This window comes from Taudactylus pleione, unplaced genomic scaffold, assembly GCF_031769625.1.
Source record: "Taudactylus pleione unplaced genomic scaffold, aTauple2 ptg000007l, whole genome shotgun sequence".
Taxonomy (NCBI): domain Eukaryota; kingdom Metazoa; phylum Chordata; class Amphibia; order Anura; family Myobatrachidae; genus Taudactylus; species Taudactylus pleione.
Genome location: NW_028284410.1, coordinates 16,004,070 through 16,026,817, shown reverse-complemented (window position 1 = coordinate 16,026,817; position 22,748 = coordinate 16,004,070). Strand labels below are relative to the sequence as shown.

At 44.1% G+C, this 22,748-nt stretch overlaps 1 protein-coding gene across 1 annotated transcript in view; it reads right to left on the bottom strand.

Moving 5' to 3' along the window:
* The window catches only part of LOC148542922 (uncharacterized), a 122,608-nt gene extending 113,397 nt beyond the window's left edge, over window positions 1-9,211 (bottom strand). The window contains exon 1 of the mRNA XM_088462297.1: window positions 9,169-9,211. The gene's annotated coding sequence lies outside the window, so the exon portion shown is untranslated. The remainder of the gene's footprint in view (window positions 1-9,168) is intronic.
* Between the last annotated feature and the right edge of the window lie 13,537 nt (window positions 9,212-22,748).

Here is a 22,748-nt window from a genome sequence, read left to right as displayed (position 1 = left end):
TTGCTAAGCTCTCTGGTGCGTTCTTTCTTTTTAAGAATGTTCCAAACAGTTGTTTTGGTCACACATAATGTTTTTGCTATCTCTCTGATGGGTTTGTTTTGATTTTTCAGCATAATGATGGCTTGCTTCACTGATAGTGACAGCTCTTTGGATCTCATATTGAGAGTTGACAGCAACTGATTCCAAATGCAAATGTCACACCTAGAATTAACTCCAGACCTTTTACCTGCTTAATTGATAATGAAATAATGAGGGAATAGCCCACACCTGTCCATGAAATAACTTTTGAGTTGATAGTCCCATTACTTTTGGCCCCTTAAAAAGTGGGAGGCACATATTGAAACTGTTGTAATTCCTACACCGTTCACCTGATTTGGATGTAATTACCCTCAAATTAAATCTGAAAGTCTGCAGTTAAAGCACATCTTGTTTGTTTCATTTCAAAACCATTGTGGTGGTGAAAAGAGGCCAAAATCTGAAAATTCTGTCAATGTCCCAATATTTATGGAACTGACTGTATATATATATATATATATATATATATATATTTACACAGACTCTGTGTGTGTGTGTGTGTGTGTGTGTGTGTGTGTGTGTGTGTGTGTGTGTGTGTGTGTGTGTGTAGAACCCCCGATAAAAATGCTTCTGACATTGACCATAAATAACTTGATTTGGTCCTGTACCACCAACCCGTGGTATGCCTGCAAGTGTCCTTGGCACCACAGGATGCCATCATAACCCAGTTTGGGAACTACTGGTTTACTGTAGATAAATAGAGAAAACAAATCCCATTTATTGTGCTTTTATTATCAAAGTACATAAATTTCATCAATGTCAAATTAAATATATGAACTTGTTTGGATTAATTATTCTCAAAACACCATAGTGTATATTGGTATATTGGTCTATCATTGGTAAAGATTTCTATAAATATGTGAAGACTGAAAAACAGAATATACAAAAAACAAAAATCTGTGAAGATTATTTCTTATACATATTTGAAATTACAAAAATGATCCCCCTTCCTTCCTGCTTTTTATCCAGTTTAGGCTTTGCATTGTTTTGATACATATATTCCATCGTTGCCATGGGCACATTTTGATTTGTGGAGGCACAACTAGTGCGACTAAATTCCCAGGTAAACAGTCCCATTGGGATCACAAAGTCACGTTCACGTAATCTGTACAGTATGTTAGGTGCAATGGTGACAGGTGCAAGGCATGAACAAGACAAAGGCTTGAGTTATTGAAGTTGAAATTATGTACTAGGGACATGCATGCCAACATTATCTATTTCATCATCAGGTGAACAAACCTTTGTCTTTTTGGCATGTCCCAATCGTTTTTAAATGCATTTACCTCAGTTCTACATGCCCCTCACTATTACTTTTGATAATCGTTTCTAAATGCAATGAAATGGCAAAAAAACCAGTTGCTCCATCAACCAAGCAATGCTAGTTGGAATACTATTCCTTCAGTGTAGAGGGAAAGTTGGACCCTTCCCCCCCAACAGGAAACTAATGGTGACAGAAGTAGGTGGACAATTGATAAAAGAACAAAAATGTTTTTTAAAAAATATATATTTAACACTTCATTACCCCCAGCTCTAGGGTATGGGGAGAGCTCTGGTGCTATTGGCACCAGGGCTGGTTAAAACAGGAAGAGAGGGGCCCAACTCCTGTTTGTACCCATGAAGAGATGTGAGCCCAACTCTCCTGGGAAAGCCAGCCCCAGTACCAACTAGCCCTGGGCTGATTTGGAACCATGGTGTGATGCCTCCTGCTGCATTACCATATCTGCAAAGATCGCATATGCAAAGCTTCCTGCGTGCCGCTCTGCAATTGCTATCCTTGCTGAATCAGGCCCAAAGACTGCTTTCACATTTCTAGCTCTATTTATCAATCTTTTTTTTACTAAATGTTAAAAAGGGTGTTTTCACACCCTTTTCACATTATTTTAGTTTTACTGAATCGTATTAAAGAGCAATTGGAGTAGGTTTTGTGAAAAACTACTCCAAGCCCTTTACTTCTCTTTTTTTTTTTTAGCAAGCAGATCGCATTTCCCATACTTGTAATGGGAAATGCGATCTGTCTGAAATTTCCTAAGGGGGAATTGTGAAAAAAAAAACTAGGTGGGAGCCCTGCTATAACATCGCCATCTGGAGATGGCATTAAGCAGGGTTCCTCCCCAGTTCCAAGGCTCCTGTTCTGCTCTGACCGGGATCACAGTCCAGGAGCCCCGGCGACCAGCTGAACAGAGGAGAGATCTCATCGATCATCCAGGTAAGTGTCAACTGGGGGAGAGGGGGAGGGGCGGGGGTAGCGCTAGCACTGTCATTGCATTATTTGCAAAAAACAGCGTGCAGTCATGATTCGTAGGGACAGTGTTTTCCCACAAGCTCTGTCCCTACTTGATACATTCTCGCGATAATTCCTGAATTCGCAATGTGAATTTATATGAAATTATCACACTACAATTTGCATTTAAAATGCAGTTTGTAGTAAATAGGAGCCTTAGACACAGGTCAAAAAATGCCTTTTTGTATCTCTCTGGACCATACATTATTTTTATCATGATAGTTATAGAATAATGTGTAGCAAACACAGTTTAGGGGGCAATTCAAATACAATTTTTGTAGCCGATCTCTGAATGCACATCCATAGGCTGCGAGCAGAAATCAGCCTCTAATGACATATTCGGCAGCACACATGTGTACCGGTTGAGTCTCCCACATCCATAATGCTTGGGACAATGGGAATTTTGGATATCGGAATATTCTGTATTTTGGAAAATTTGCATACCATAATGAGATATCTTCGGAATGGGAACTAAATCTAAACACAGAATGCATTTATGTTTTATATACACCTTGTACACACAGCTTGCAGGTAATTTTATACAATATTTTCAATAATTTTGTGGTTCAAACAAAGTTTGTGTACAGGACATACATGAAATTCATTTATGTTTCATATACACCTAATACGCACAGGGCCCGATTCAGACCCGGACGCTAATCTGCGCTCTCCCGCAGCTAAAAGGGGCTGCAAATGCCGCGATCGCTCTGTTTGGTGGAAGGATGCCCTCTATGCCTTAGAGAGCGACAGCAGAGCGAACGCACGCCGGTATAAAGCCGCCAACCTTTCTTACTTAGCACACGTCATCTCCAGGAAGTGTCTGATTAATATCTGTAACATCGAGACCCATCGGAGCTGCACACAGCGCTTGAGGTAGACCCTACCCCACCGCAAGCACTGCGATCAGTGCTGGCTAATAAACAACCAAGTGACGTGTACAATGACGCTTTGCTAATTATGCACACCACTGAAACGCCGTTTAGATGCCCAGACACGCCTGCGTCCGCACATCCACTCCCCCGTTCACAAGCACCTTCCCCTGTTACCACCCACAAATGTCCCTATCTGTCACTCAAATTAGTGTCCAGTTTGTGTACTATGAGCGCACAATTCCCGTCCGCAGTGACTGGTTCGCGCTAGAGATGAGCAGGTTCGGTTTTCAGAGATCCGAACCCACCTGAATTTTGTACATCTGAGTCGGATCCAAGCCGGCTCAGATGTTCCTGCCTTACTCGGATCTCTCAAATCGAGGCAAAACCATAGAAACGAAATCTCGTGGCTCGCGAGCTTTCGTCTCTATATATAAGGGACGCAGCGGGCGCCATTTCACTCCGGCTGTGGAGACTGAACAAGGAGGGTGGGTAGTGTAGGGCTAGGGAGAGGTTATCTGCTGTTCTGTCTGCTGTGTCCTGGGCTGGTGCTGATCCATTCTGGGCTGGTGTGCTGTCTGCTGTGTCCATCTGGGCTGTTGCTGATCCATCAGGGCTGCTGCTACTGCTGTCACTGTGCTGTCTGCTGTGTCCATCTGGGCTGTTGCTGTCTGCTGTGCTGTCTGCTGCGTCCATCTGGGCCCAAGTTCTGGACTCCCCAAAAAAATTAAAATATTTTTTTTGTGTAATATATATTTGTCTGTGTGCATGTTAGGCTTAACCGCACAAGATCTAGCAAGTCGGCAACGCAACCTAGTGAGCCCGACTCCAGTCGTCATCAACCTGTGCTCTGGGCCCAAGTTCTGGAGCTGAAAAAAAAAAAAAAACATATTGTCTTTTTTTTTCAAATAATTGTCTGTGTGTCTGTGCTTGTTAGGCTTAGCCGCACAAGATCTAGCAAGTCGGCAACGCAACCTAGTGCTGCCCGACTCCAGTCGTCATCAATCTATGCTCTGGGCCCAAGTTGTGGACCGGCAAAAAAATAAAAACAGTGTATTTTTTTGTAAATTTTTTTTCTGCGTGCGCACGACTGCACGTGTGTGAATTTTGTAAACGCACGTTGGCTACACTATTGGTGCTTGTGACTCTGCTTCAAGACCGCAGCAAATATGGAGGGCTGTCACATGACAGGAGAGCAAGGCCAAGAACCACATGTTGTAGCTGCCGCCAGCAGTGCAAGGCCATCAACTTCCTCGTCTTCTATGAAGGCCCATGCTCCAGGGCTTAAGTCACGCCATCAATATGGTAAAGCTACTTTTACTGAAGTTAAGAAAAAAAAATTGAAAGGAAATTTGCCTTTACATAAACAAAAAAATTGGCAATATGCCATTCACTACACGAAGTGGCAAGGAAAGAATAAGGCCTTGGCTTTTCTTTATGAAGACTGCTGGTTCTGATTCTGATAGCCCTTTGGAAAAAACAACTGTGTGCCCTGAGAAATCGAAATCACAAATCCCAGAGGAGAGTGCAAGTGTGTCCTCGGTTGCCATGTGTCAGCCAGACCTAAATACTAGTGTACTGGAGGCTCCTAAAAAGTTCCAACATTTGTGTGCCCTCTGTAAATGTGGGGAAGAGCAGTCAACATCTTGCAGACGTAGTCAGTGAGGATGCTTCTGTGGAATTGCACATGGAGGAGGAGGATATTTTGGTAGTTGAAGGTGCTAAGGATGATGAGTATGTTGATGATGAAGATGTTCGTGATGAGGATGTTGATGCTGAGGATGTCCTTTGTGTAAGTAAAGCAACAGCTGTTGCCCATGGATTGAAAAAGCCAAAGCCCATTGTTGTCATGCCGGGGCAAAAGACAAAAAACTCCACTTCTCACGTGTGGAATTATTTCCACCCCTAGCCGGACAACAGTTGTCAAGCCATATGTAACCATTGCAAAGCTAGAGTGAGTAGATGGAGGTACCTAAACCACCCAGGAACCTCCTCCTTGTTACGTCACTTGGAGCGCATTCATCAAATATCAAAGTGTATGTCGCCAAGTTCCAAAACTCAAGACGTAACAAGTCCAGTGTCACCTACCTGCTCCCACTCTGTGGGATCCAAGCGCCTTCGATCTCCAACACCAACACCTGCATCATCATCAATATCCTCATTCGTGATCGGAAGTAATTTAAAAAAACAATTGACTATTAAACAGTCCTTTGATAGAGGAAGTAAGTATAACAGCTTTCACCCAGTTTCACAGCGGATCACTGACGCCATGATGGCTGTGCTAGTATTAGATAGTGAAATAATAAAAAATGGTTATGTCTAGACTGTACAGGGCTGATGGCCCTGTGACGTCACACCCACGTGACTCGGCCTGAAAGGGGGAGGGGCGGGGATGGTAACGGGGGACCAAAACTGTCCCCTCGCGGGCTCGCTATGCTCGGCATGCTTCGGGCACGGTGGCTCGCTGCGCTCGCCACAGATATTTATTCCCCCTCTATGCCCTAGTGGATGGTAACGCAGGAGCGGTCCAGCCTCCTGCAGCAGTCACGTGGTGTCTACGTCACAGAGGTCCTTTCTCCAACTTGGAAATAGCAGCAACCAATAAAAAATGAGGATGATAGTGTGGAGGAAGTGCAAAAGGAGGATAAGAGGGAAATTTATAGTACTTTCTGACGCTAATGTGGATGTTGATGATAAGGATGTGGTTTGCGTAAATCAGCCACCAGTGGCAGCAGTTCTTGCTAATGATAAAAAGAAAGCCAGAAAAGCAACGTCTTGGGTGTGGAATTATTTTAAACTAAATTCTGACAACAGTTGTGAAGGCATCTGTTCCATTTGTAAAGCCAAAGTTAGCAGAGGAAGGGATGTTAACCATCTAGGCACCTCCTCCCTGTTACGTAATTTGCAGCAAGTTCATGCAATTTGTTTAACAAAATTATAATTTGTAAATTAATAACAAGCAGTCCAGTATCAGCTACCAGCAGTTTGGACCAGCACATGCAATCTCCACCACCAATTCCTCATCATCAACCTCCTCCTTAATAACACTGCACAACAATGAAAATGTTTCCGATGTGAAAATAGTTACTTCTAATTGATTTCAGCATGCAAAGAATGAATATGACATTTAAAACTCTCAGTTAGCTCTGAGTTCCGAGATATAGCCCATTTATGACGATGTAGGGGTATTCCTAGTGAAGTGGATAGAATGGAGAGAATCTTACCAGCAATCTGCGTTCCACGCAGAGGGGCGGGGCCTAATGACCTAATTAAATTAATCAGTTATTTGTCCCCGCCCCTATTCAAATATATGCACTTCACGGGATTACCCACACAAGATAACTGTGGTGCACTGAGTGACAAGCATAGTGAGCGATTCCACCAAGACATTTCAGCAATGGAACAAAGATATCAGGGTAGGTGATCACTACTGTTGGACAGTGACAAGAGATGCCCCAGAAGAGGAGTACAAGCGACAAGCAAAGAGAAAGCACCCCCATGAATAGGCCACTATATTAGATAGTACTATTCGTATGCTGTATGTTTGTTTCGTATGCTGTATGTTTGTTTCGTTTTGTGTTCTTATTTGTGATTGATTGAATTAAAACAACTGTTATTTTCTATCAAGAAAATATCAGATTATTTTAACATAGCTTTTCACTATGACTATATTACTAATGTACATACAGTATAGTGCAAGTAGTGTAGCTCAAAAAATAGAGCTATTAAAAACATTCTGAAATCATTTTAGTTTTTCTTGACCTCAATTTAGTAATGTATGACTATTTTATAGAAAGGAAACAAATTAAAAGTTTTAATTTGTTGTACAGTGTAATTGAAGGTAGTTCTTCCAAAAAATGTTTTGTGGGGGCCCAAACAAACCAAGGAGTTCAGCCACGAAAGTATCAGTCCTAGTGGCTAAAGTAGTTGATTTGTTAAACTGTGCATGTGCGATAATCGCCCCTAGCTAGCATTCGCAGCTTAGCGAACAGGTCTGAATCAGGCCCACAGCCTGAAGGTAATTTTATAATAATTTTGCGCCTTAAACAAAGTTTGTGTACATTGAACCATCAAAAAGCAAAGGTTTCATTATCTCAGTCATGCTAAAAAAAATCTGTATTTTGGAATATTCCGTATTTCGGAATATTTGGTTATGGAAGACTCAACCTGTAATTGACCTAAGTATCTATTGTAGGAGCATCTGGTAAAAAACAGCCACACAATGGTCCTCATGCTGAGTAGGACGGAAGTTGCATCTAACTCAAAAGCAGAAAATATGTTCTGATAATGGTGGATTTTGCTAGGCTTGCTGAGCTGGTTATAAGTACAAAATGTGGTCAACTAAACAAGCCTAGCATATGCACCTGCTTTCCTCTTGCAGACAGAAATGTAACAGCGATAGTAAAAAATTCTCAATAATCAGTAATCAATTCATACACACTGCAGTACATGGCTGGACAGTATAATTACTATAATAATAAGACACAAGTACAAAATATAGATTTTTTTTTTAAGTACACATTTTAAGGCGATCTAGGAAACTTGCCTTATTACTGTAGACCGAAAGCTAATTTCAATGTAATTATGCTAATATTACTAAAATATTAGCAAACATGAGAGAAACTAAATGCATTTAGCCAGTCAGTCACCTGTAGTCATTATTATAAGTTGTAATTTGTACCAGGGGTGGATCAAGTGATCCACCTTCATGTGCGTCTTTTTAGTGGTCAAAATGGGCAGGACTGGATTAAGGGCTACTTATGATTTAAATCGCACCTAAAAAGGGCACTAAATATGTTTGCATCCAAATCTACATGAGCCCTAACATTATAAACATTAAGATCCCAGATAAGGATCATACATTTTTATAACTATTAAAACTGCTGTCAACTTCAAATTGGATTACATTTGCCTATATGTATTTTAGTAAATATTCAATTTGTTTGCCTATATCACAGTTATGTGAAAAATTACTGCACTGTACAATATTACATAAACAGCTTTGTATAAGTAATCTTTAATACTTATACAGAGCTGTTTATGTAATATTGTACAGTGCAGTTTCAGTGGGAAAGTATCTATGCAGAATTTCCTGCTGATAAGTAGAGATTAGCAGTTTGGTTCTTCTCATTTTTTTTTTGCAAAATTTTCGGTTTAATATAATTGGCTATCCAAAAGACGTGGGATCCGTATAGCCAATAAGATACCGTTTCTCAGATCCGAACGTAACCGAGGAGAACCGAACCGCTCATCTCTACTGAAAAGCTTCCCATTTATTTATTTTTTAAATTGATTCTTATTAGAAGTTTCCACTTTTTCAACAAAAGGAAAGAATATGGCAAGTGATAAAATATTAGCCATGTTGTCACTTCATGTAATAAATAAGAATAAATAAGTAGCAACCAAGTAATGGAACAAATAAAACACTATACACTGTCACATTAAGATACAGATGGTTTATGTGCAGACAACACAGTTTCAACATATTTTCTATCTACTTATAAAGAAACAGAAAAGTTACCTGTGCAATGTTCACTAACCACACACCCATACACAGCTCGAGTCATAAAAACTACTCTACGGGGTAAATTTACTAAAGTGAGAGTTTTTAGAAGTGGAGATATTGCCCATAGCAACCAATCGGATTCTACTTAACATTTAATTAGCACCTTCCAGAAAATAATAGCTAGAATCTGATATGTTGCTATGGCCAACATCTCCACTTCTAAAAACCCGCACTTTAGTAAATATACTCCTACAGAGGAGTAAAATAGATACACTAGACACAAAAAATGTTTAGTATTACAGACATGCGTAGTACACCCCTGCTCTGTATTGTAGCATATCTTTGTAAATATATAAAAGTTACTCATCATTTATTCTGTCTACTCTACACCTGACTAGGAGAATTATAAATATGTGCACAGTGTTGAAGTCACTTACGAGATGCTGTGTCTGTAGAAGCTGTGATGGGAGCAGCTGCCGGAGCCAAAACAACTGATCTGTTCTTTCCTCTCTGCTCAAAGACTTCCTCACAGCTCCACCCTCCAGAGATGCTGTGACAGGGTGGTTACCCTGTGGGACTCCCTCCAACTGCTAACAGAGTACGAAATAATGTATAGCTCTACTGTCATTAGCTTCATTCCTTTTGTAACCATGTATACACACGTGTATATATAATGTATATGAAATGTATCTAGTCAATGAATAACCACAATGACCAGCATACTAACATATGCAAGAAAGTGAAAAATTGGATTTATTCCATTATTATTCCAGCACACATTCTAATTGCAGCATAAAACACATATGGCCTAATTCAGAGGTGTACGCACTGTCGATGTCGGATGTAGTGGAATGATTTTTCGCTACTGCGCATGCATCTAAGTCGCACTGCGCTTGCAGAGTAGCAGTTCTAATTTCAGGGGCACACAGGGAGAAATGTATTGAAAATGTACTGGGCATTCCAGGGAGGATTTAGCATGCATGGATGGATGTTATGGGAGTGTCGCTGACATGTCGGTTGTGTCACATACAGTAGGAGGCCATACACAGACAGAGAAACTGACCCTACCATAGGGCTGCTGCAAGTTTTGATGACGAGACTGATGGTGGAGTCTGGGGACTCATTAATCGGTGTTACCTCATGTACAGATGCTGAAAGTGGGCATCGCAGTTCTTCCACATTCAGACACACAGATGTACACAAGGGAAGGACATTGTAGTGGCATTTGTATAACACATACAGACAGGGCCAGTGCAATGCGGTAAGCATTGTACGGGGGGCACCAGACTGAAGAGGCCTTCCCTGATCCGCTGCAGATCTGCCTACACTTTCGGGGTGCTACCCGGAAAATTTTGAGCCTCCCGCGACTTCCAGCAGTGTAGGCAAGTGTGGTGTATATGTGTGTATAGGTGTGTGTGTGCAGGGCCGGCCCTATAATTACACGTGTCATGCAGCCAAGTAGGGCACCACACAATGCAGGGCCTTGGACACGTCACGTGAGTAAGCTGTGTCTTTGTGACACAGCTCCCAGCACACAGCTGCCAAACCTGCACAGCGCCGCCATTCCACTGCCCCTTTGCATGTAATGATGTCACGCCGCACATTACATCATGCACAAACTGGGCTGGACACAGTGGCAGGAGACTCGGAGACATGTTTGTTAAGTTTAAGTGTGCAGCCCACCTCAGCTCTTTTTAAGTAAGTAAAATAGCACTGGTCAGAACCTCTTTTGTGCTGCAGGGGGGACGCAGCATCCCACAACCAGGCAATGGTGCACTGGACAGGGAAGAACACAGCAGTATGAGTGCCCACTTACAATGTGAAGCAGCAGGGCAATATTGTGTAGAGACAACTCTGTTTGCAAGAGCTTACAATTTAAATTGACCAAGCATTATATTAATCTCCCAAATCCCTGCATGCAGAGATGTTAGCCTAGACTCAGATACCCCCAAGAGAAGGAGATCCCAGAACTGCTTTCATACTTTTTTTAAAATTTGTTCTCTTTATTTCTTTAGAATGATTTTTGCAATTTCAAGCCCTTGGCTCACCCAGTTGTCCAATTTTTAATATGTTTCAACTTTACTGCCAACAGTTTAAGCAGCCTAAATGCAACGTTGGCTACCACCTCTCTCCTTCACCGGGTGACCCCTACAGCCAGTACAAGCCCAAAATAAGCCCTGCTCTGTAGTGCACATGTACAGGTTCAGCCCTGGCTCCAGCCATGTCTGTCTGGAGTCGGAGATCGGGGCCTTGTCTTCTAGCTGCTCCTCTTTTTCCACTCCAAGGAGCAGCAACAGCACCAGGAACAAAATCCGATGAAGAAAACCCCAAACGTGGCCAACATCACTGTGCAGCTGGAGATGAAGGAGTTGTGGGAGGAATTCAACCAACTGGGCACGGAGATGATTGTTACCAAAGCTAAAAGGTAAGAGGAGTCCTCTATGCTTTCAGTGTGTATAATAATAAAGCACCATCTTTCTTTACCTTATTTCACTGGTCCAGTCCTGGCTCCTGAGCTCTCCCTGCAACCTGTTGTATCTGGTGACATTGTGATCCAGTCCAGGTACGCATGACCAGGGTGCAGCACCAGTCTCCAGGCCTGAAACAAGCTGAGGGGGAAGGCTGTGAGCTTGCACTTGAAAATATTACTAGTATAGAAATATGATTTAATAGTTATTACATAGCGGTGATATATAAAATTAGTTTCTGTATAATTTTATGAAAAAACGCCATGGGGCAATTCCGAAAGTTACTTTTTCACCTTTTGCAGTGATAAACTCTATTCATTATACAACTGCCATCACTAATGGGAACAAATCATCATAATCCAACAGCCGACAATAAACCCCATATAAAGTACTATCAAATAACCTAAGTGCTATATTGTGTAAGTTATCCTTGATAAATCAGCCTACTTTCAAAGTCAGTAACGGAATCACCATTCATGAGGCATGTTACTGTGTGTGCGTACACAAAATTGATAAATCAGCTTCCAGAAATAACTCTAGATTTTCACAATTTTATTGTAAGATGGGGACATCCAGAGGATACATCTACATAAATTTGGTAAGAGTATGACAATTTGTGTAACCTGGGCACTTTTTTTAAATTAAAGTAACAGAATAATCATGCTGTGGTAATAGAATCACCAAGTGAGTAATAAGCCCATGATAAATAGGCCCCATAGTGCTTTAACTTTATCTTTGAATACTATTGTTTATTCTACTATTCCACTAAGGGGTGCCAAAATCTATATTCACTTACCAAAATAATTAGGCCCAGGCATATTGATTTTGTAAGGAAGATTACAACAGGTGTGGGGTCCAGTGGTACACAGAGGGACTAAAGCAGAGTTGCACACAAGTCAGCTGTAATTACACCCGCATTGCATGTTCGGAACAAAATGTGGAAATTCGGCAATATGTCTAGTTGTATGCATCAATATGACCCTACAATTGGTTTTATAACTGCCAGCACCAGGGCTGCCAACAGAAATTCTTGGGCCCGGTACTAACTGAATAGGCAGCCCCCCCCCCGGGTATAGGGCAGAGTTGGTCAGAGTTGTGGATAATGTGGGTGGAGCTATATCAGGGGCGTTGCCTAAATTGGTGCATAAACCAGTGATGGCTAGGCATGGTGGTGGGGGGTGGCACAGGGCAGGGAAGACTGGGGTGGCAAAGGGCAGGGAAGGTTGGTTGGACTAAGGGGGGCAAAGGGCAGTAGGGGAGGGGCAGAGAAGACAGCAGGCTGGCTGGACATGGGGGGGACGCAGGGAAGGCTGGCTGGACTGGGGCAGGGAAGACAGGATGGCTAGCTGGACTATGAGGGAGGTGTAGGAAAGATTGGCTGGACTGATGGAGGGGTAAGGCAGACTGGCTGGACTGGGGGGGCGTAGGGAAGGCTGGTTGGACTGGGGGGGACAGGGAAGGCAGGCTGGTTGGACAGGGAGAGGGCAAGTGCAAGGCAGGCTGGCTGAACTGGGGGAGGGGGGAGCAGGAAAGGCTGGCTTGGTGAACTTGCGGGAACAGTGCAGGGAAGGCTGACTGGACAAGAGCTGATCAGGAGCTGCTGTTCCTGATTGGCTGCTGTTCCGTCAGTCAATCACAGCTCACAGGACGGCAGCCAATAAGGATCAGCTGCTCCTGATTGGCTGATCAGGAGCTGCTGCGCCTGAATGGCTGCCGTTCCGCGAACCAATCACAGCTCGCGGCCAGCTCCAGTCAGTAGTTGAAATGTCACAGCGCTGATGATCTTTCTCCCTGCCTGCCGCCACCCGGTGCATTCCTCGACGCTGTCAGCCGGGCCCCCTCTCTCTCCGGGCCCCGTACTAGAGTCCCGGCAGTCCCCCCCTGATGGCGGCCCTGGCCAGCACTATCAGTGTGCACTTGCACCAGCTCTATCCTTGGTGCAAGAGATCAGTCTGAAATCAGATAGATCTTTGCGGGCACACAACTCTACATAACCCACAGTTCCTTCTACATGACCCCAAGATGCCCTCATTAAACAGAGCCTGCCTGCGAACATCCCATTACCACGCAGTTATGCCCCTTCACCCACAAGAGGATCTATTATTATGCTTTATTTATATGGCGCCACAAATATTTCGCAGCGCCTTACAAAGTACATAAATAAGTGAACAAGAAACCAGTGACTTACAGTACAGTAAAATGCAGGATAAGAACAAGGTTTATTTATATACTGTAAGGTTGCGGTCTAGGATCGGCCGTTACTCACCTCAGCGACGGCTTCCCCTGACATCTCGAGCAGGGGTCTGCTAGGACACCCATGTGCTCACTCTGTCATTTGGTACCTGCGGTTACCGTCACGGGCACAGCCATGACAGTCTACATCACCTGATTGCCCTTTACCCAATGGTAGCATTGGTTGCTGTCAGCTGATACTATCCTCCAATAGAAGTTGCCTGTACAATGTCGTTACTTCCAGTGTATACTGGCTGTTGCAGTGTTCCAGGTTCCAAGCTCCTTTCTTCCAGTGATACTCTCCTAGTGTTACTCACTGTGTGTGTGTGTACTCAGTACGTCATCCGAGTACTATCTCCGAAATGTCATCATAGTGTGGCAGTTCTGCATCTGTAACTACAGTGTGTGAACTTAGTACATCATCCAAGTACAAACTCCTAGTGCCATTCTCCTGTGCCAGTTGTGCGTCTGAAGCCACAGTGTGTGAACTTAATACATCATCCAAGTACAATCACCTAGTGCCATTCTCCTGTGTCAGCCCTGCGTCTGGATCAACAGGGTGTGTACCCAGTACATCACCCAAGTGCAAAACTTCCAGTGTCATTCTCCTGTGCTTTCCCTGTAATAGTGTTTTTCCATTTCCCACTGCGCCGGATACCTGACCAAAGGGCCGCGATCTGCTTGCTGGGTGCAGCTTAAGCCCAAATCCCGCTTGGAGGGGTGAACACCTCCCAGTAAATTAGACTCCGCACCTTTGGTCAGATCTAGCCAGCATCCGGTACTTGTGGATGAGAAAGGCATATATCCAGGCCCCTCCCCTCCGATTCCTTTCTCAACCTGGGTCCACGTCTTCTAATCCCTGTACAGGGGACCACCATAGGCCGATTGTGACATTTACATTGCTGCGTTAGCTATCATAACACTCAAATAAGCAACCAAGTACACAGATCGAGCGATTGTTAGCTATTGCGCATGCATATAAGCCGCACTATGCCTGTGCTGCGATCAAACTGCGATTACGGGGATCGGGATGATTTACCGCTGGAGGCATGTCCGGCGGTTCAAATCCCGATGCTGGAAGACTGGCATAAGTGAAGATCCCGACTGCGCTAAAGGTAAGTATAAATAACCTAACCCCCGCCCTAACCCTCCCTTAGGGGTGGATAACCCTAACCTCCCCTCCAAGTGCCTAACCCTAACCCCCCCTTCCCCGCTGCCTAACCCTAACCTCCCCCCCGGGCGTGCCTAACCCTAACCTCCCCCCGGGGGTGCCTAACCCTAACCTCCCTCCCGGGGGTGCCTAACCCTAACCTCCCCCCGGGTGTGCCTAACCCTAACCTCCCCCCCAGGGGTGCCTAACCCTAACCCCCCCTTCTCCTAGCCTATCCCTCCCGGGAGTGTCTAACCCTAAGTCCCCCCCTGGGAGCCCCTAACCCTCCCCCCGCGGCTGTCTGCGCCCGACGCCCGGCTTACCTTCGATCGGGATGCCGGGCTCCCAGCGTAGGTAAAATGACAGGCGTAGGGATTTAGACGTCTGTCATTAGATCCTTGCCGGGATTAGACAGTCGGGATGCCGACGGTCGGCATTTAGACCGTCGGCATCCCGACTGCATACCGCGATTATGTGTGCACAGAGGAATCCACCGCAGAGTAGGTGTCAGGCCGTGAGCATTTGCGGGTGGTGATGGGGGAGTGGTCGGAAAAATGTAGGCATGCCTGCCCGTTTGAATGCCGTTGATTGGGCATGCATAAATTAGCCACAGCAATTTCATACGCAGCTTGAGAACCCACCAGTGAGAATCCAGTGACTTACAGAACAGTAAAATGCAGGACAAGGTATATATACTTTGCTGCATTAGCTATCATAACACTCAAATAAACAGGGCATAAGCAACCAAGTATTAGGTGCCCAAATGGGGAGTGTGGAGTAGATGAAAATATAAGTAAGGGGAAGCACAAGAGGGTAGAGGGCCCTGCTCGTGAGAGCTTACAATATAATGGGGAGGGAGAGACAAACAGTTGTGACACAGATGTGGTAGACAGGGAGGTAGGAGCATGTAGCAGCAGGTTAGGATGAGAGCTGGAAACTTTGATGAAGTAGTGAGTCTTGAGAGCCTGTTTGAAGATTTGTAGAGAAATGGAGAGTCTGATGGGGAGAGGGAGAGAGTTCCGGAGGTAGGGAGCAGCATGGTCAAAATCTTGCATGATATGTGTACATCTCTGTTTTCCCTGTAGAGCAGTGATTCCCAACCTCGGTCCTCAAGGCACACTAACAGTCCTGGTTTTAGTGATATCCATGCTTGTGCACAGATGGTTAAATCAATATAACTGAGGTACTAATTAAGTCACCTGTGCTCAACTATGGCTATCCCTAAAACCTGGACTGTTAGTGTGCCTTGAGGACCGTGTTTGGGAACCCCTGCTGTAGAGCATGCGCAGTGCTGCAAAGCTCTGTCAAGTAGAGGTACTAACTTGCAACTCTGCGTCTGCCTCACAGTGGCCCTGGTTCAGAGATGGACGCTCTGAATCTGGGCGGTTTACCGTGGAGCTGATTTCTCTTTCTTAACAATGTATATATCGTGATTTATGTTTATTGTTGTTTGTCTGTCTTTGTCCTCTTAAGTGCATTTAAAAATAAAAGTTATGTATTAAGTAATTTTCAAAATATATGATTTATTAAGCGTGCCCCCAGAAAGGAGTTTCTTTCTGTTGTCCTACTTTATAGGATAATCTTTGCCAGTGTTGATGCACCCAACTATTCAAACTTCACCTATGGAAATATGGGTATGTCAATGTAGTGTCACGAGGCATTCCCAGGGAATGGCTGCATCATTGGTGTATCTATAATGGGTGCAGGGTGTGCGGGGGGGCCCACACCACACACCTCGCACCCATGTTTAATACTTACTCCCTAGAGACCAGCATGGTGGCCATTCTCCCTGTGATATGCGCATGTGCAGTAAAAGTGTACCCGGTAACAAGGCGCGGACGCCATGTTACCAGAGACCTGCACATGCACAGTAGAGGTGTTCTGGCCTGCATGGTGGTCTGTACATGGGCCCCCTCCTGTCTTAAACTGCCCCTGGGCTGCATGGTGACACATAAGGGACAAGGCCATTTGTCAATGGCAATTTATTGAAGGGAAAAAAATCTGAGGCTTAAAATGACAACATCATAACAATATGTTGCTCACGTACATGGTTCAATTAGTATTTTGTGTTTAGCAGCCCATTACAAAGCTTATCGAAGTGTTAAATGACCTATTTACAATGGTGCCGGTAACCACAATACTAACTTCCGTAGAAAATATAAGGAAATAGAGGAGAGAATAAATGTAACTAGATGGACATTAGTAATGCTAATACATGTGTATGTTATGTATGTTATCTCAAATACAGATGAAAAGAACTGGGAGATCATATAAAGCTTTCCCTGTAAATCCAATTGCATTTAACATGTTCACAGTTGATGATGGCAGGACAAACCTTTCATTTAAAGATTTAAATTACTCATTCTCCATTGTTAAAAAGGAAAAGGATGTTGCTGTTTGTATTACCAAACCTGGTTCAAAAAGATAACGTAAGGAAATCTCCTGCAGTTTACTTTGAGAACAACTCAAAAACTTGCTTTGAGCTTTTGACAATTATATTTTTTCTTCAATTTGCTATTGTTGGCAGTGAGTCTATAACTGTAATATGCAAATCATCATCATCATTGTTTATTTGTTGTGCGCCAAAAATATCTACAGTGACGGATGAAGAGTATATGGAAGGAGATATGCAACAGAACAAACACAGACAAGATGGATAACAAAAAATGGGTAGTGAGGGAAGACTCTGCCCACAGTGGCATTCAGGGAGGGGGCTAATAACGCGAAAAGAGGGAGTAAGAGAGGAGACAGAGGCAGGTAAAACCCAGGGTGAGTAGTATCAGAGTGGAAAGCGATAGGCATTACATATTATAAGGGCACAGACGTGCCCTTATATTAAGGCTGAATCGAAAAAAATGGAAATCTCCAGAGGGGGGCATGGTGTTTAAGGAGTTACACCTCAAAAGCTATAGGAGGTACCGAGCTGAAATTTGGCATGTGCCAAGATTATGTTAAAAACCTCTATTGATTGCAAAATTTTATTGCATTTGTATATTATCAATAATTTGGAGTTGTGCACCTGAGATTTGTCTGCAATTAGTCTCATCAGGTAGCACCTCCCATTATATATATATAGTCAGGTTGTGCAGTCCTGAAATCTTTCCCATATACTCCATTTAATGTGCTTTATTGCACACCTGAGGGAAAGGAGACGCCCTCAGTCTGGATTAGCACCCCTACCTTATTGGTTTAAAAGCATGGAGTCTTGTAATGTATATGCACACTGGTATTAGGCACAATTCTAGGTAAGTCCTACAAGATATATACTGTAGTGCAACTTTGGTTCATTTTTGGGGCGTGGGTCTCCCTGTATTGCTTTGGTTGATCTGTTTCAGGGTACCGCATTATAACACATTTTCTGTTATAACACAGTTTAACCCTTCACTGTTTATTATACATGTACTTTACTTCTTTATTTTCATTCTTTATATGCATCTGTGGCTGCTCTTAACTGTTTCTTTTACACTGCACTTTTCTTACTATGGCGGTGCCCTGGGGCGGCTTAGCTGGGCCAGTTTGGGGGTGTCCTGCACTCTGGATTTGAATCTTAGTATGTTAGGGACCTACCCTAAAGAGGTTACCTGGATATGGTGGGTAGTCCCATAACCTTGGCCAAGATTATGCTAAAAACCTCTATTGATTGCAAAATTTTATTGCATTTATATATGATCAATAATTTGGAGTTGTGCACCTGAGATTTGTCTGTTTCTGTGTCTGCAATTAGTCTCATCAGGTAGCACCTCCCATTATATATATATAGTCAGGTTGTGCAGTCCTGAAATCTTTCCCATATACTCCATTTAATGTGCTTTATTGCACACCTGAGGGAAAGGAGACGCCCTCAGTCTGGATTAGCACCCCTACCTTATTGGTTTAAAAGCATGGAGTCTTGTAATGTATATGCACACTGGAATTAGGCACAATTCTAGGTAAGTCCTACAAGTTATATACTGTAGTGCAACTTTGGTTCATTTTTGGGGCATGGATCTCCTTGTATTGCTTTGGTTGATCTGTTTCAGGGCACCGCATTATAACACATTTTCTGTTATAACACAGTTTAACCCTTCACTGTTTATTATACATGTACTTTACTTTTTTATTTTCATTCTTTATATGCATCTGTGGCTGCTCTTAACTGTTTCTTTTACACTGCACTTTTCTTACTATGGCGGTGCCCTGGGGCGGCTTAGCTGGGCCAGTTTGGGGGTGTCCTGCACTCTGGATTTGAATCCTAGTATGTTAGGGACCTACCCTAAAGAGGTTACCTGGATATGGTGGGTAGGCCCATAACCTTGGCCAAGATTATGCTAAAAACCTCTATTGATTGCAAACTTCTATTGCATTTATATATTATCAATAATTTGGAGTTGTGCACCTGAGATTTGTCTGTTTTTGTGCCTGCAATTAGTCTCATCAGGTAGCATCTCCCATTATATATATATATATTCAGGGTGTGCAGTCCAGGAATCTTTCCCAGGACCACTTTTCTGCTGTTCTCTATGGGGGATATTTGGGAAGGCATAACTCAGGGTAGGGGGCGTATTTAGACTTGTGGTTTGTTTTATTAGATAGCTCTTGTTCCAGGGTAGGGCCTTTTGGGGTCCAGGTAATTGAGAAATTTACAGTTTTGAAACTATTATCTCACAGTTGCGCCATTATAGAGATAGGGAGCTTCAATTTGTTGCGCAGCCTCAGTAATTGCCTTCAGCCTTCACTGTGGCTTCATCTGGGTGCACCAAGATGGCTGCCTTTTGCGGGCATTAGCGGCGGTGCAATGCGGCAATGGCAGGGGCGGAACCGGTGGCGGTGACCCGGCGGCGGTGGATCAGGCATCAGCGGCGGCATTGGAGCGGGGGCGGCAATGGCATTGGTGCGGTCTACAGTGGTGGCGGTGAGTGCTGCGGGACCCGGCGGCAGACCAATGCAGCATGCATGAATCTGGGAGATCCGTGATGCCTGCATCTGTGTGTGATAAAATTAAACACAGATGCATGGATGGGATCAGTGAGATCCATCTGTGCTGCTATGTTTAAAAAAAAGTAAAGTGTAAAATGAAAAAAAAACCAAAAAAAAAAACGGCATGTCCTCCCCCAATATGAACAACCAGCACTGGGCTTTGCATACCCAGTGCTGGTGGTGCTAAATACAGGGGACAAACGATGTAGGTGTCCCCCGTATTAAGCACAACCAGCACTGGGCTATTCAGAACCAATCCTGGTTGCCAAAATACTGGGGGACAAATGACGTAGGGGTCCCGTATTCAGCGCAACCAGCACTGGTTGTACCTGTAATAAAAAATCCATACTCACCTCACGGGAGTCGATCAGGTCCTCTTCATTCCAAAGTAGGCAATACAGGGTCTTGGCAAAAAACAACAACGAAATACGCGGACCCTTGGACATTAGTACTGTTATCTAAGGACAGTACTACCCGAATGACAGCTTCGCAGCGGGATTTCACTATAGAAATCCCGGTGCGTAGCGCTCATTTGCTGAGAGAGGCGAGCCTTCTACCTCTCAGCCAATGAGCGGTTCACACCATTGACTTCAATGGTGAGAACCGTGATGCCATCACCACGCCCCCTCGGCTGGCTTATACAAGCGAGTGCGAGGACACGGCACAGCAGTCTGTCGTTCAAGTTGCAGTGAAAAGCTGAGAGAAAAGCTGCCGAAGAAAGAAGACGCCGGGGAAGTCCTCGATGGGCGGCAGCCAAACAATAGAGCTTAAAGGCTGCCACCCACCAGGTGAAGGTGCAGGAAAATAAAATATTCAAACAAAATGTGTCCTTGTTTTATTTTAATATTTTTTTTACAGGGGTACTATTGGTACCAGCGGGCCCTTAATCACCCACTTGCTGGTACTTGTGGTTCTCCAAGTACCAGTATGCGGGGGAGGCCTGCTGGGACTGTAGTCCTTCTGCAAAAGACAATATTTTGACTTTCATATGCACCACACTACACTATTAACCCAGCACCCACCAGTCAACGGTGCCATGGATAGCCCCGGGCTATCAGTCCAGGCCTGGGGTGCCCTAGAGAGGGGTACCCCTTTATGGAGGGATCCGCAACTCCCCAAGAATCCCCGGCCTGGGCTGTCTAGCGGTCAGCGGTGATGCTTCGACTGTGGGGCCGGTGATAGGGCTCCCTTGGCTGTGGCATTACTCCCCCGCTAGAAAATGTCTGGTGCTGGTACTGGTGAATACAGGGGGCCCCTACAATTTTTTTCCCCTGTATTTCCAGAACCAGGACCGGCTCAGAGCCCTGTTCTGGTTTCGTGGAATACGGGGGATCTTATTGGTTTTTCAGATGCAAACCACATGGATCGCACTGATCCGTGCATGCGTTTCTGAATCATTTATTTTACACATATGCCTGCACCATGGATCTCACTGATCCGTGTCGTAAGCTTTCTTTAGATCTTGCACGATAGTTCCAAAGTCAAAATGTGCTGTTTAAGCACCATATCGTGTCCTGGAGTGCCGGGGCGTGTTCAAGGGAATTTGTTCACGATATCGCATAGTGAGCAAATTGTTTCGTGTGTAGGGGTCTTAAGAAGCAGTTCAGGGCTGGGACTATTAGTGCCAGTGAGCCTCTCTGTCCCCCGCTGCTGCCCCTGTGCACTGCCCTGCGCACCTGCAGCCTGCCCCCTCAGCCGTCTCTCCCTCTGCACCCCCAAAACACCTCTTGTGTGCTGTCCCCTCTACCACCAGCGCTAGTGTACCATTTTGTTGCCCTTCTCCCATGCAGGTGGTCCAGTTTTCTGCTCCCATCCCTGATGGTTAATAATTATAAAAAAGCAATGAAATTCCATAGATAAAAAACCTTACGGTTTCACGTGTCCCATTCAGGCTTCTTAGACATGATCTTAAATTTCATAAAACCTATAGAATTTCTGCCAATCAAGCTTAAAAAAGGCAATGAAATTGTGATCATTTAGGATGACGCCTTAATGGACGTGTTCCTTGCGCAAAACAGATATGGTATGCCATCACACCCTGTGGTTAAATGCAGATTGAGCACTCTCACAGAGTGAGATTGCTGTCACTTACAAAATGGTGGAGCTGCTAATTCACAGAATTGTGTGCTCATTGGAATACACACATGCAGTCTATGCAACCAGACCCCCACTACTTACCAGGAGTGCCCACCGTTGGGGTGCTTCCTAGGAGATGTGTCCTTCCAAACTCAACGGATTGTTCATGGGACTCTGCAACTAGGTAGGTATAACAGTGTGCGCACTTATATCATACAGAAAGAGCTTTTTATATATTTATTATTGGATTTTCCACTTGTCATTAATTTGACAAGAGACTGCTCCAGGCATCAAATATCCAGTGATTAATTTCTATTAGAGGCAGTATATTTTATATATTTCAATTCTCAGGAGCGTACTTGAGTCTTTCTATATAATGTGATTATTTATAAGTGTAAATGGGATTATATGTATTGACATATTCCATTTTTATAAAGATTATTAATATTATATAGGTGGTGTTTTGAGAATATTTTCTGCCATTTCAGGAACTACATAGTATATTATTTATTTGTTTATTAGTGCATCACTATTGTTTTGTTGTGGTATCCTTTATATAGGGCTGTGACCTGCATTATAACATCACAATGCATGCAGACAGCAGCCAGAGATGACTGTAGCTTAGGGCCTGATTCAGAGATGGACGCTAATGCAATCTCAGCTGCAATTTTGTACGCAACGCAGCTGCGAAAATATGCTAATATTTCCAAAGAGCACCCAAGCATAAGGACACCCATTGCTGCCTTCGTACATGCGTATGATATCGCATACCTGTGTAAATATCAGTAACATCAAAGCACATTGAGAGGCCACCTTGAGCTTGCGGAAGGTCTGACCTACCGCAGATTCGGCAGCTCTCCTGACATGCAGAGGGCTCTCGGGCTGCGTAAGAGATCGCAAGGGCTAATTTATGCATGCCCAAGTAGCGGTACAGACATGCCTGCATTTTTCTGGCCACCCCCTGTTACCAAACCCAGACGCCGACAACCTGTCAATCACTCTGCGATTGAATCCTGTGTGCGCAGTGCAGCTTATACACATGCGAAATGGCAAACAAACGCTCGAGCTGCATACGTAATCACCATTCCATTCTTTGAATCAGGCCCTTATGTCAGCTTTGGACACAGATGCGCTG